The 14,083-nt window shown below is 36.3% G+C and overlaps 1 protein-coding gene across 3 annotated transcripts in view; it reads left to right on the plus strand.

The window, feature by feature from the left end:
* Positions 1-108: 108 nt before the first annotated feature.
* KMT2E (lysine methyltransferase 2E (inactive)) overlaps positions 109-14,083 on the plus strand; it is a 63,751-nt gene continuing 49,776 nt past the window's right edge. The window contains exons 1-3 of one of the 3 annotated variants that reach the window (XM_075491630.1): positions 123-191; positions 320-445; positions 8,088-8,147. The gene's annotated coding sequence lies outside the window, so the exon portion shown is untranslated. Of the gene's footprint in view, positions 446-8,087; positions 8,148-14,083 lie in introns of all 3 variants that reach the window. The other 2 variants (XM_075491637.1, XM_075491625.1) reach the window with 2 other exon arrangements.

Consider the following 14,083-nt stretch of genomic DNA (forward strand, 5'->3'; position numbering starts at 1 on the left):
CAGCCCATAAGCAAAATGGCGGCTGTTTGGCTTCGCCTTGGTAACCCTGCCCCTGCCAGGCGGGGCGGGTGAGCCCCGTGCAGTGGGAGGGAGGGGAGAGCGGACGCCATTTTCCCAGAGAGAGGCAGTGACATAGAAGGGAGCGTAGGAGGCTGAAAGGAGGGAGACACGGGAGCAGCGGCGGCAGCGGGGTTTGTACACAGGTCCCAAGGCAAAGGCGCTTCCGAGCTGGTCCCTGTAGGGTTCTGCGCACTGAGCTACGTTTGGGGGGAGGGGGGGTCTCCTCTTTCCTTTCTTTCCCTTTTCTTTCTTTTACCAGTGCCTGCTGAGGGTTGAGTCCTGCCTAGGGTAGGGATATCCGCAGTGGGGCTGTTGCATTGTTTTGGTTGGGATAGAGAAGGGGCTCAGCCGAGGGGTCCTGCTGCCTGGCCTGTGACCATTACAGGTGAGTCTTTAGTTATTACCAGCGTATTCTGCTGTGGGTGCTTTGGGGAGGGGGGTGGCAAAAAGGGAGTCAAATGCGACGGGAACCTCTCATTACCCCCGGTGCGAGTATAACTCTCTTTCACCCTGAAATGTGTTTAAATTCTGTTTAAGTTGCCTTGAATTTGGTTTTCCTTTTGTGGGGTTTGGTTAAAAAATGGCAGGCTGTCGCTATATCTTGTGAATATGGCGGGTTACTGTAACTGGAGGAGCTGAGGAGAATTTTTTGGCAGTTATGCCAGATTTATGCATTATGCTTGGAAGAAGAGCCAAAAGGAGCTATTATGTGACAACATATGCTTCCTTAGACTGGTGGTTTTATGAACGGGTTTGTGTGTTACTGGGACTGCGTATTGAGTTTTATGAAGCTTAGGGAAACCTATTCTCTTCCTCCATCCTGTATATTTTTGCTTTGTGGTACTAAAATGGCTCGTTATAGGCCTAATCTCTCTGCCTTCCACACCCCCGCCTCCTTTCCTCCCTCCCTGCTAATATCTCCGCTTCACGGTGTAACCTGGACAAACGGAAAGCAGCCCTCAAGAGTTTCTGTGCCAATTTAAAAGGGGATCATTCTCTCCACCCCCTTTCTTGAGGGTGTAAGTAGTTATATTGGTGCATCCCTTTCTTGCTTTAGTTACTGCAGCTAGTGTTCGTGTTCCTTGGGTGGCATATTTCAGTCTCTTTCTCAAAGAAATAAATATTGCTGGGGTAGACCCTATTGCTGCAGACATAGGGGAGGAGAAACAAACGGTTCACTGTGTAGTACTAAATAGGGTAGAGAAACATAATATAGCCTGATTATAAAGGTCCTGTATTCCCCCATACTCAGCCATTAGGGAATGTGCGGTGGCTAAAAGCCCTGAGGTCCCTAAAATGGTACACACTACGTGTCGTTAAAAGCAGAAGTTTAGTGCTGCATCTAGATTTAGGAATGTTTTAGCCTGTTTATTTACAATACCTTAAAGGAATAATAACGAAACGTTTTCGTTATTCAGGGCTCAGATCAGAGAAAAGAAAGAGATATCCATGGCTGTACTTATAATGTATGATTAGTTGATGATAATCACTATACTTTTAAAGTTACTTTTCAAAAAATGTGGAGCAAATTTTTTAATTTCCCTCTTTTGTCCTTTAGAGATTCTAAAAATGGCGGCCTCAGGCTGATGTTGTGGTAATCTAATCAGCTCGGGTCCTCCACACCCCATGCAGTGCGTTTGTCTGCAGCATATTAGAGTCTTATTATGTTTAAATGAAAAGACTGTTCCCTTCAAATAACGTACAAAACATCTCTTGACTTTACTGCGATTTAAAAATGCTGTGTTCCAGCTGATTAATTTTATTGGTTATGTGTGTGAAAGGCAAGTGAACGAGACCACTCTTGTCGGGGAAAAGGGGGGTGGAAAGAGGCAACAGACTCGAGCAGCTTCTTTGAGGGGTGTGTTTAGGTTGCTGTAAGGCAATATGTATGTCGGTTTAATAATTTGGAAAAGCTCCTGCGTTTGTGATGGATGCTGTACATCTATCCATCCTATTAACAATGTAAAAGCAGTACTATTTATCAAAATAAGTAGTGGATTAATATCGCTAAAACAGCTACATTCTTTGTGGAACCACATTTGTGAACGTCATGTTCACCTTCCAGGAAATACCTTTGCTGGACATAAGGGTAGTAATTCCATGTATTCATAGTTTGAGAATACTAGGAGAACTTAATACTTACGGAAATAATGCATGTGAGATTATTTAACCTGTTACTCTATTAAGACACGGAATTTCTCCTGCCACCATGTAATCTTGGTATTACTTTTTTTTCTTCAACTTTGTTTTGTATATTGCTATATAAATTGTATATATGGTAAAACACATACAAATACTGAGGGAAAGTGCAATTCCTAACCTCTATTTTTTTTCCTAAATGAAATACGAACCTTTTAGTATCACCACTATAAATATGTTTGGGTGGGGGGAAGGGAGGTCACAAGGATTTATTATTTGGTAGTTGGTGTAGTGTACTCTGATACAAACTATGGAGGCTGCAAACTGTATGTTTTAAGCAACAAAAAAAGAAATTAATTTTTCACTTGGTTTTTTGGTATGCCTGTCTTTAATCTTGTCCTTGGTTTAATGAGGTATGAATTCCTACTGTAGTATAGCTTTGGAACCTTCTGGATTTAAACAATCAAAAGTGAGGTATTGAAATGGCAAAACTGTCTTTCAGTCTTCGAAGAATTTTAATTTAGATACCATTTAGAAGCATAGATGTGTGGTTTAAGGTCTACCTGAAGTTGAACAATAAGATAGTAAGACTTTTAGAGTGTTGTAATGCATGCCTTTCGTGTGTTTTGAGGCCAAAGGCTGAGTGATTTCAACCACTACATGGTGCGTTAATAGTCCAGTAATGCATGCTCCCATCATACCTTCCTTATTTATATAGATTGGATTTTTTAATAAGCCGTGTCTTATTCATGTACTCTTTCATAAATAGAGTAAGATTCTTGAGAGTGTATGTATGGGCCTTTTTGGAAACATTTTGCCTTTTTCTTTCTTCTCCCGAGGTTTAAAGCTCCTGTTCTTGTAAATAATTTTTTTAACGTTATGACTTAGAGGTCTACACAGCTCTGCAGTTTGACTTCATGGCCTCAGTCATGTTCTCAAGCAGACATCTGATTCAAGATTAAAATTAAAAAATAATTTCGCACACTTTTCAAAAAGTGTTCTTGGCAGGGGCGGGACAATGACACACACGAAATAAACCCAAAGATTGAAATGCTCATACTCAAATTTTACAGTTTATTTTATAGATTGTAATTTTTATGCACTAAGAACCTCTTGGGAATTTTGAGATCTTCCAGAGTTTTCCTGTATGAGTTTTAGTGAGTCATTTTGCCTTTGTGACTCAGTTTCTCCATTTGTAAAAACAGATCTGTGATGTGTTTTAAGGAGACAATATTACAAAGGAAATTCTATCTTTATTTTTTAACTACGTTGATGTTGATATGTTAAAGTATATTCATAAAAAATGAAGTACCCCCCCAACTAATAAAAACTTCTTGAAAGAGGGAAGGTTTGAATCTAAATTTCTTTTTTTCAAGAGGCATTTCTGATTTACAAACATTGTGTTACAAATACAATAATACAGAAATGGTTTTAAAACTACAGTCTGTATCTTCAAGCTTTTCATATCTGAAGGAAAAATCTGCTTAACTGTCACTTAGCCTTTTGGGTGAGCTTTTTTTGCCATCTGGGAAATTTCAGAGGGGAAATAATACTGGCTTTTTAGACTATATCTAGGGAAAGTTTGTCTTAGCACTGAAATTCAGATTACTTTTAGGAGTTGCATTACCTCATATCTTTGGTACAGTTTCAGCACACACAACTGTTAATATTCTGTTGGAAAGCAACAGAAGTACAGAAATCTGTGTCACACTGGAGGCTGTAGTGTGTCTCTATTCCTGATCTGTTTGATTTAAGGACAGTCTTAATTTTGTGTGCATGCTAATACTAATTTTAGTAAGGACTATTTGTGGGACTTAGTTAAGGAGTGGTGTATGTAATTGTAGAATCATGGCATTGTTCTAAATAGATTAATGTAAATGAAGGTTTAATGAAAGTATTTTGCTGTTTTCATGTAACATTCTAACAAAATTGAGGGGGGGGTGTAGATTGGTGAAGATATAAAAACCCAATTCAGACTTCTGGAGAGATCCTAAAGAAATCCATCTATGTTATTGGCCTTGTGACTTCCATACAAATGAGCATTTGTGAATCTCTCAAAAGCAAATTTTGTTGGACAGTGTTTTTGGAACAGGTACAGTGTATAAATGTTTCCACTATGCAAATAGTAGTTTTGATTTATTGCTAAGAATGAAGCTTAAGGCATCTCTGGAAAAGTGTCAGCATAGGTAGAACGTGGATTAAGAAAAAATACTTTTTGTTCTGCCAAATTCTGGATTATTTAAAATAATAATTTTAGTGAGCCTTTGAATGGTGCAAGATGAATATTTCTAACTACATCAGTGTTCACATTTTCTTACTAACCAACAAATCATACCCATAACAGTTAACCTAATCTCTTTGAGGATCCAAAATTCTGTTCATGACCTTAATACTACAAAAAAACCTGCTATAGTTGTGTTCAAAGACAAAACCTGTTGTTACCTTTAAGGAATAACAAACAAGTTATTTAAAAGAAACCTTGTCAAGGTTTCATGTACTTGCTAGAAGATATTGAGATTATTTTTATTTCTTCTTACAAATCTTAATGTGGTATTAATGAAACAGGCAAGATTTTAAGCTCTACTGGTTGTTAGAAAATTTTAATAGTTAAGGTTATCTGTAAACCTTTGAAGATAGTTTTGTTGTACAAAGTATATTTTTTTTAATATGCCTGACTTAAGTGCTTTCTTATCTTTATTTTTTTTTTTTTAAATATTTGGTAAGAACTATGAGAAATCACAGTGTCCACTTGAGTAATGTGTTTCAAAAGTACAAATGAAGAATATACTGAAGTAGCACACGGATTGCATCCAGTGCAAGTAAAATGTGTTTGTTAGTTTTGCATATGTTAAGTAAGAACTCTGTCTCTCCTTTCATGTGATAGTTCATACACTGCTTAGGTAGAGGTGCAGTGTTGTAAAACTTAGGTGAGACTTGCAAGGAACCAGCAGTTTTGCAAATCAGGCTAAGTATGGGAGTGCCAGAATAGTATTGATCCTAGTTCTAGAATTTAGCTTTAAGTTAACATTTTCAATATGTGCAGATATTAAAATGTCATAGTGCAGGCTCAGGTTTAGAGAAGCTTTTTTTTATTTTATTCTCATTTGTAGTTGTGTTTTGTGTATTGTTTTATGTCATCAGAGTCTAGGTAATCATTCACTTTTATATCTTTATCTTAAAAATAAATTACCGTCAAGTTCGAAGACAAGATGATAAGCCTAGATTTAAATGACATTATTGTACTTTATATTACAACTTAAGAAGGAGGACCTATAATCTATTGTCCGTTGTTGGTTATTTAATCAGTCATAGAAAGTGATGAAATTAATATCCTATATTTATAAAGTGAGAATTTAAAATGTACACAGGATGGTAGGTTTGGATCTCTTACCCTGAGGAACTCTGAATATTTAAATTGGTTCAGTGTTCATTACTCTTTAGACCTAGTCAAGTTAGAAGAGTTAAAGATACCTTTTTCTTTTAACAGTGGGTGATGCTCTAACCTGCCTTGAGTAGACAAAAGGAGCTAACTCCTAATTAGTATGCTTATAGTGGGGCTGTGTTTGAAACCATATCACAAGACAGATGATATTCCAAGTCTAGACAGTTAATCCTGTCTTAACTGTTGCTTTAAAGAAACTTTTCCAATAAGGAATGTTTTTAGTAGGTTCTACTTAAACTGAAGGTGAAGACCTGAGAATTACAGTAATTCATAGCTTTTGGAGAAGGTGTAGAGAGATTACACCTCCCCCCCCCTTCCCCCCCCCCCCCCCCCAACCTATCATTCTAGAACTGTGAAAGAAATGTGAATACTTTTATATAAAACTGATAAACAATACAGTAGTTATTTTACTGGTTATAAGGATAAGGTTCCTCCCTCAGGTGCTTTACCAAGTAATACAGCTAATTGCTCTTTTTTTGCTTAGGGTAGAAACACTTGATGGGAATCTTATTCTTTAATATCATTATGCAGGATTTTTATGAATGACTGTAGTGGTTTTTTTAATAATGTTCATTCTCTACTGTCTCTTATTTTCCGATCACATCTTCTCTACTGGAAGACAAATAAAAGATAAACTCTGCATCTCTTTTTTTTTTTTTTTTTTTTTTTCCCCCTTCTGTGTGGCACTAACATTGAAAGTTAAAAGCTGTGTTTCATGCTTTCATTGCTGGGCAGAATTTCTTTGTTGTGTTTATTCTAAGGTGACGCATTTCGTATCTTTGTTACTACAATTAAAAATACATACTGAGATCTCCTTTGAAAACACAAAGGTATAAAGTTACAAATGCATGGAATCTAAATTTCTTAACACAAATCAGTCAGTATAGTTTTGCAAGATAATTGCAATTGAAAATGAAATGGGTTTTGTTTTCTTGAAAGTAGGAAGGATCTTTTGATCTTAAACTTCTGTATTTTTTTGACTGTCCTTGAACGTGACATAGTCCCTTCCATCTGTTTCCTCACCCTCTTTTGCCCTCTTCCTTCCAAAATCTTAGTAAATAGCATTGAAATATTGCCAAGTTGTTACCAAGAAATATAGTCCAGGTTGAAGTCTGGTTAAAATTATATAACAGAGTTCTTCCAACTGCTAGAAAGAATTCAAGTTTCTGTTTGAAAGAGTGCAGCTTTCTGATTTGCTTGTGTTCAGGTTCCTAGGCATAAGTGTAACAATTAGGTGAATGTCTACAAACTGCTTCCACAAGTAAAAGTAGAAGCGCTGTTGTGCTATTCAAGCCAAATGCTACTGGTAAAACAGGGGAACTAGTTTTGGAATCTACCTAGGCAAAAACATGTCAAAATAGAAATTTGTTTAGCTGAAATGTCAGACTTCAAGTAAGTCAAAAGAATTTACTTCTTGTGTTGTAGGTATCTAATAATTGCAGTAGACTCCCATGTCTTATTAGCAGCATAGAAAAAAAATAACGTAAATGAATTATTTTATTTGATGTCATGAAGCCAGCAAAATATTTAGATTGTTGGAGGCAATACCAATGTGTATGTGTTAGCCGCATGTTTTCCCCCAAAAAAGCCTTACCTCTTCTTGGGAGGAATATTGAGCCTTAGAATTTAGACCTTCTAATGACTGAATCACCATGAGGTATGCTGTTACACTTAATAAAAAATAAATATACTTAGGCCTTACAGTTGTAGACATGTCTTAAAGAATATTCTTACAGAATGTGGACTGTATGTACTTGAAGAAACACTTTATATTTGAAATGTTTGTCAAGAATAATAAGGTAACAGGTGCAAATAATGTTTTCTTGGAGAATAATTGGTAAGTCACAGGCATTTCATGTAAGTTTAATCAACAGTTATTTACCACTTTGTGATAGATGGAGAAAAATGTTTGCAATAAAACAGCTGATAAAAAGAGTGACTTAAAGCCAAGATCTTTTTACTGGAAAATGACTTTATTTGTTTTCTTAACCTTTGAATTTCTATTTAAAGGAATTTTACATCTCACAGTGATACAGTATAACACACTAATGTTAGGTAGCTAGTATATAGTTCTCTAAGCAATATTGCTATCAAAAAGTAATTTTTTTTCCTCTTCTTCATGTGCTGTACTTGTCTTGTATTTTACAATTCCTTGACTCTCCAGCTCAAATAATTGATAATTTTTGAATGGATAGGCCTTTTTGTGTGTGTTTTACTTTAAGAAGTATGGCAGTTGTTAGACACATCAAGTGATTGGCAGTTAATTTTCAATTTTGGGGGTTGATTTCTGTAAATATAAAAACTAAAATCTGTAAACATGGTATTTTTCTGTACCTCTGCTTACTGCTTCTTTGATAGATTTCTGTTCGATAAACAATTCTTATTCCTCCTGTAACTGCATTTACCTTTATTTCCCTTCTACCACTCATTCTTTTTCTCTTCCTAGTCCCATATTTTGTCTAACTTCCACTGAGAGAAGAAAAGAAGGAGTGAAGAGAGAGAAGAGGTAAGGGGAAGTCTTCCATGTTTTAATGGACTGGCGTAAATATTTGAGGAAGAGAGATTGCTTTCCATCACTTCTTCAGCAATACATAAGACCACCACTCTTGGACCAGATAGTAAAGGAAAGATAGCCAATGGCCAGTGGAAACTAGCTCTTCTGTATGACAGAAACTTTGCTAACTGACAGACTGATTCTAGGTTTATACTTAAAAGGGCAGCTTGCTTTCCACTGACTAGAGTTGGTGTAATGCATGTGATGACCTGTATACTGAAGAATTGATACTTACATGATGGAAACTCAAGTTTCATATGCATGAATCTTGAATACTATGGAGGAGGTACAGTTTTTTCTTCTTTGTTCTAGATCCCAAACTCAAGACCAATTCATGAAGTTTAGTTGACATTCCAAACATGACAGATCTTTGTTGAATGTAAAGTCCTGTATTTATTGTATCAGAATGTTTATTAAGTATGCTAATGAACTCTTTACTTCGCCGTGCTTGCTCTTACTCTCTATTGGCACTGGATTAAAAGCAAAGTAGGAGGAGGAGCTCTACCCTGTAGTAGTTTGGTTGTAATAGCTGTCTTTCTTAAATAAGTTGGTCTAATGATAGCTAGGTCTTCGTCAGTACAACCAATAACTTAAAAAACCAAAATTTGATAGAGCTAGGAACTTAGTACCCTTGAGATCTCTGAAGCTTAATTAAGATCCAAAAGGGGATGGAAAGGGGCAGCTATGAGTGGTGTCCTGGGAGAAGCAGGGAGAGGAAGCATAATGATTTTAGCCATTATGTGTCATGTGTGTAACTCCAAATCAGCCATAGCAGGTACTTTTTTTTTTTTTTTTTTTTTTCCTGGCTGGCTGACAGGGTATGTCAGAAGGAGGCGAGGTGGACCTGACTACTGACAATGTGTAGGTCAGTGTGGGTGGCATAGGAGGTTATTAAGGGGCTTGTGAGTGAGGCCAGGACGAGTTAACACTGTGATGAGGAAGATACGAGAGGGATGTAGAAAATGTTAGGTCAGTGGGTATGTTTGGGCACAAACTACAAATACATAGAAGAAACAACTTATTCTAAAAGAAATCTGGTTTCCTATGTGATTTGCAGGAGTTGATCATTAATGGGTCCTAATTTGTATATTGTATTTGAGTGTGTCTACTGTGTCTTATTTTTACCTATTACCCTTTTTTGTCTCAGCACAAATTTGAAGTAGACCGCTAACTTACCTGTTAGGTTACCATAGAGAGCAGCAAACCTGAAAGGCCTGAATTTGGACTCGTAGTTGTTTCTAAGCCTGCATACTTCATACTACAACTGTAGTGGTGTAACATTTGGAAGTTGAATATCCCTCCTAATCTTTTAGCAAAATCTATACCATGGTGGAGCATGTGGGGGGAAACAGAGAAGGAACTTCCTTGTGGGTAAGATAAGTCATTTATTCATGTATTCAGCTTCTAGATCTGATTAAAGACATGTTATCTCCTTCAAAACAGCCAGCAATAAATTAATATGCAGATTACTTTCATATATATATTTATGCTATGTATATATATGCTGCCTATATTTTTTCCAGATTTGTGTGTAGATACATACGTATACATACACAAACGTGCACAGAGTGGTTCACTATTTAAAGGATATCTAGGGTATACCATTAAAACATCAGTTTCTGTCACTGGACTTCCAAATAACCTGCCTATTGTATACAGAAGACATGAGTGGTCAGAGCAGTAGTAGAAAGCAGTTTAGCAAAACATACAAGGTTTTTTTAGTAAAATCTTCTTAATGTTTTCTTCTCCCTGTAAACCCCCTCCTCCAATTAAAAAAAAAAAGTTAAAAAAGTTTAAAAAAGAAAAAGGACTGTAGGCAGAGAAGCCAAGTAGGAGAGCTCAGTTTGTTGGCTCTGTGACAGTTCAGGACAGTAGTTTTCACACTAGGTTTGTGGACTGCGACACACTCACTGTATTGGTAGGTGCGTTTTTACTTAGAAATTTCTCCTGTATAGATTGTGCTAGGGCATAGGTGTATCAGCTTTTCTTAGGTCTGTTCTTGTGGATTTCTTTGTGGGAGGGGTGATTCCTATGACCATGGGTTAAAATTGTTGGCCTGTAAATCTGAAGGAAGACATGACAAGATTTGCTTTTGCTAATGATTGCAAAATGTGTATACACATATGATGTAATTGGCGGGGGAGGGAAGAGGAAAATGTTTAGATCGCATGCTCAATAAAAGGCAACTTATGCATAGAAGATATTTTTAAGTGTTTGTCTTCTGAACTCTGTTTTTCCCTTTTTCCCGTGTATGTAGTAGGCTTGATTTGGTATCTTTCAATTTTAAGGTACGTAACTATGTTCCTGTGTGCTCTATGGAGTACCAGCACTTCAACTATGTTTTTATCCACCTCCCCTTATAAAGAAAGTGTTTTTAAGGGGAAGGAAGGCACCAGCACGCCTTGTAGACTATTTTTCCTGGTATGGTAAGAAAATCAAACAGAATACTACCTTTTGGTTGTCTGTCTCTATTACCTGAGATGACTTGTATAAACAACTAACACTAAGATCAGCAGGAGTCAGCAGAGGCCTGAAAGCAGTAGTACGATCTTGGAAATCTTTGCATCTTGCCTGAAAGACCCTGTTGAGATGGGAAACTGTAGTTAGTTTTAAAGTGATCCTATGTGACTCTGTGGAGCCAACCCGGACCCACAGTAGCATGAATTTTCTACTGGGAGCAAATGGAAATGGGAGTTTTGGTTTGGGCTTAGTGCTGTATGAGTACAGGTGGATTGCTTTTACATTCAAATTGACTTGAAGCTACAACCAGATTAGCATCGTGTGCTGGTTGAACTGAAAGGTCTTGCTTGACTCAAGACTTGTCATGCAACTATAGTTTGTGTATTTTATGTCTGAATCATTTTTATCTGTAAATCTGATAACTCTTTTCTACCCTGCCTCTTCTTCCTTGGTCCATGCACAAGTGGAAAATTGACTGTACAGATCACTTTGTTTCAGCAATTTCATCTGTTTGTTCCAGTAAGCTTCAAGTTAATTCTCTTAGATTTGTATGCATCCCTTAAAAGTGAATCTTTGTGTATACTGTGTGTATTCTGATACTTAAATACTGCTCTAGGAAATTGTTACTAATTTTTTGCCTGTATTTAGGGGTGTGAGGCAATGGATTTACCAGTACTCTTAGTTTAGCAAAAGAGAGCCTCTTCTGTACTTGTGCTCAGGGGAAATAAGCTCTGCTTAAACATGGGGTGAACTGCCCATTTTCCCGTAAGTTGGGAAACACAGGCTGTAACTCTTCAGATGTTCAGGAGTGATAATTATTCTCCGACATTTCAGTTACTCAATTTACTAAATATGGGTAAATCATCACTTTCACCTTTTATGTATTTTGTAATAGGTATTTAAAGTTATCATTTTGCTTTTAAGGAAGGACAGTTGGCATATGTAGATAAGTTAGAAGGTTTTGAATAATTTTTTTCCCCCCTAGTTTGTATATTTTGTATATCAACCTTGTGAAGATGCAGAGCAGACAGTATAGAGACAGTAATTTGGTTAGTACTTTCTGCATTGACATTAGTTAAGGACTTTGAGTTAAAGTTGCATGCATCAGTGTAAAATCTAAATAATTATTTATCTTAAACCAGCACTGTTTCCTCTCATGAAATACTCAGCCTAATTATAGGCTAATCTAATTATAATTAGATTTTTCTCCCTTAAATTTCTGCTCTGTGTTTAGGGAGGCCGTGGTAATTCTCTCTGCAGAGGCATTCTGTGATGAAACGCCCAAGTCTTGAAATGTCTAAACTATGTAACTACTTTTTTTTTTTTTTTTTAATTGTCGATGGGTGGTGACTGATAGAGGCAATTGCTAGAAAAAATTATTGAAGAACTTCAGGTGTATATTGAAGTTATAAAAACAGGAACAAAAAGACTTTATTTTTGTAGTGCCTAGTGATGTGAGAAACTTGAACTGATTTAGCGATCAGCTTACACAAAACACTACACTAATTTTAGTATGTGGAAAATTCTTAGATTTGAGCTAAGAAATAATTTAATCGTAAGCTTAATTCATGATTTCACTGATGTCCCTTTATAAATTAGAAGACAAATGTTGTATTGCACCTTGCTTTGAATTCTATTCCTAACTTTTATAGTGGATTTTTTTCCCTAACTGTTAAATGCTTTTTGTCTTTAGTATCTATCACATGACAACAGAATCTGGAAATTGATTTATGGAGAAGGAAAGACAAGGAACAATGACATTGTCTATGTAAAAAGCTGTCAGATGTACTAAGAAGAATAGTGAAAACAGATTTCCCCCCCCCCCCCTCTTTGGTTTTTGTAGTGTTAGGGGTAAATGTGGATTAAAAAAACCCCTAAAACAAACGGAAAAACTCCACCGTGTTGTAACAAGTACATGGTATTATCTCAATATATTAATTTCTCTTTAGGATATCTGTATCATTAAGGCAAAAAAGTTGTTACGGGTGCCTCCACCACCTCTTATCTTTGATTTTTATGAAAAGTTTTGCATCTGTGCACCCAGATGAGAGCTTTAGTATTCTTACACATACAGCATAGGTTCTAGCAGGCTTCTTAGTACTATTTCGTCTTCCCTCTCCCTTCTTAAAAAAGGTTAAATGTCTTGCAGAGGTGAGCTACCAATGTAGTGTATAACCGTGTGAGTTCTACCTTTCCCAGTACAGCAAGTATTGTTTGGTTTCTTCTGGCTTGAAAAATATGCTTCATGATTAATAAAAATAAAGGTAAGTCAGAGTTCTCTGATCAGATGTATATTGTTACTTCCTGTTTGAGTGTAAGTACTGGGAACTCAGTTACTGAATCTATAAAACAAAATGCAAGAAGGAGTAGTTTATTATTTTTAAAAAATACTTTTCCTACTTTCTTAAGAAAAAAACCCAAAAGACAAAGAGAAGCTTACGTGGAAAATGCCATAGAAGAATTTGTCTGGACTCTTGACATGTCGAGTATGATTGATAGCTGGGATTATGAAACCTTGTTAGAGTCATCTGGACAGTTTGGCTAGACTTCAAGTTCTTATTTTTCAAGTGTACTTTCTGGCTAGGTGATCTATCATCTGCTTGTTTCCTGAAACTGTTCTGTATAGCTTTTGGTCCTACAAGAAGCAAGTGGAAGGAGAGAAAAAAGACATGCTGATAAAGTAGGCCTGGAGTTCCTTTCTGCCAACATCTGATCATAGCAACTGGATTTTGTTTTGAATGTTTGGACCCTTTAGGATTAGGTTCAAAAATACGGATGTAATTTCAGGAGATTACCGATTTACCTTCTGATTCAAGGCTTGAGCCCTTTATATTTGGGGTTTTTTCCTCCTCTGTGTACTAGTGAAAAAGTTAAAGTTTTTCTTCTGCTGGCACACAATTGATCTTAGAAGGACATGGCAGAAAGGAAACATGTGGTCTTTGTTAGACCACAGAATAATGTTGTGTAAGTGGAATACCTCAGGGATAATATCTAAGTTATTTTCTGTTGTTTAATGCATAAATGATGTTCTTTGTACAAAGCCACACAGATTAATAATTTGGAATGTATTGTGCTCTTACACCTCTGTTGTTAGAGCACAATTAATTTAAAAAAAAATGGTTCTGGTATCATAAAGTGGATCATGAGAAGTATGATGAGGCTTCAAATATTTTAGACTTGAGATGGCTGTTACATGAAAAAGCTCCTGTGTATTCTCTAGAGAGAAAAAGAACTGCCATAGAAAATTTCAACCAATGTTATTGAATGGTAAAGTGTGATAAGTTTCTTGCAGGAGGTTGATCTTGCTCAAGATAAATGCTTTAACCAGAGTGAACAAAAAGTTCTTTGGTTTTTAAGATTAAAATCGTATTATTAGGGCAAAATAAACTTTTTAACTGCAATTGAATAAAAGCAAAATTTCTTCAAAT

The sequence above is a fragment of the Mycteria americana genome, chromosome 1 (genome assembly GCF_035582795.1).
Source record: "Mycteria americana isolate JAX WOST 10 ecotype Jacksonville Zoo and Gardens chromosome 1, USCA_MyAme_1.0, whole genome shotgun sequence".
NCBI classification, from domain to species: domain Eukaryota; kingdom Metazoa; phylum Chordata; class Aves; order Ciconiiformes; family Ciconiidae; genus Mycteria; species Mycteria americana.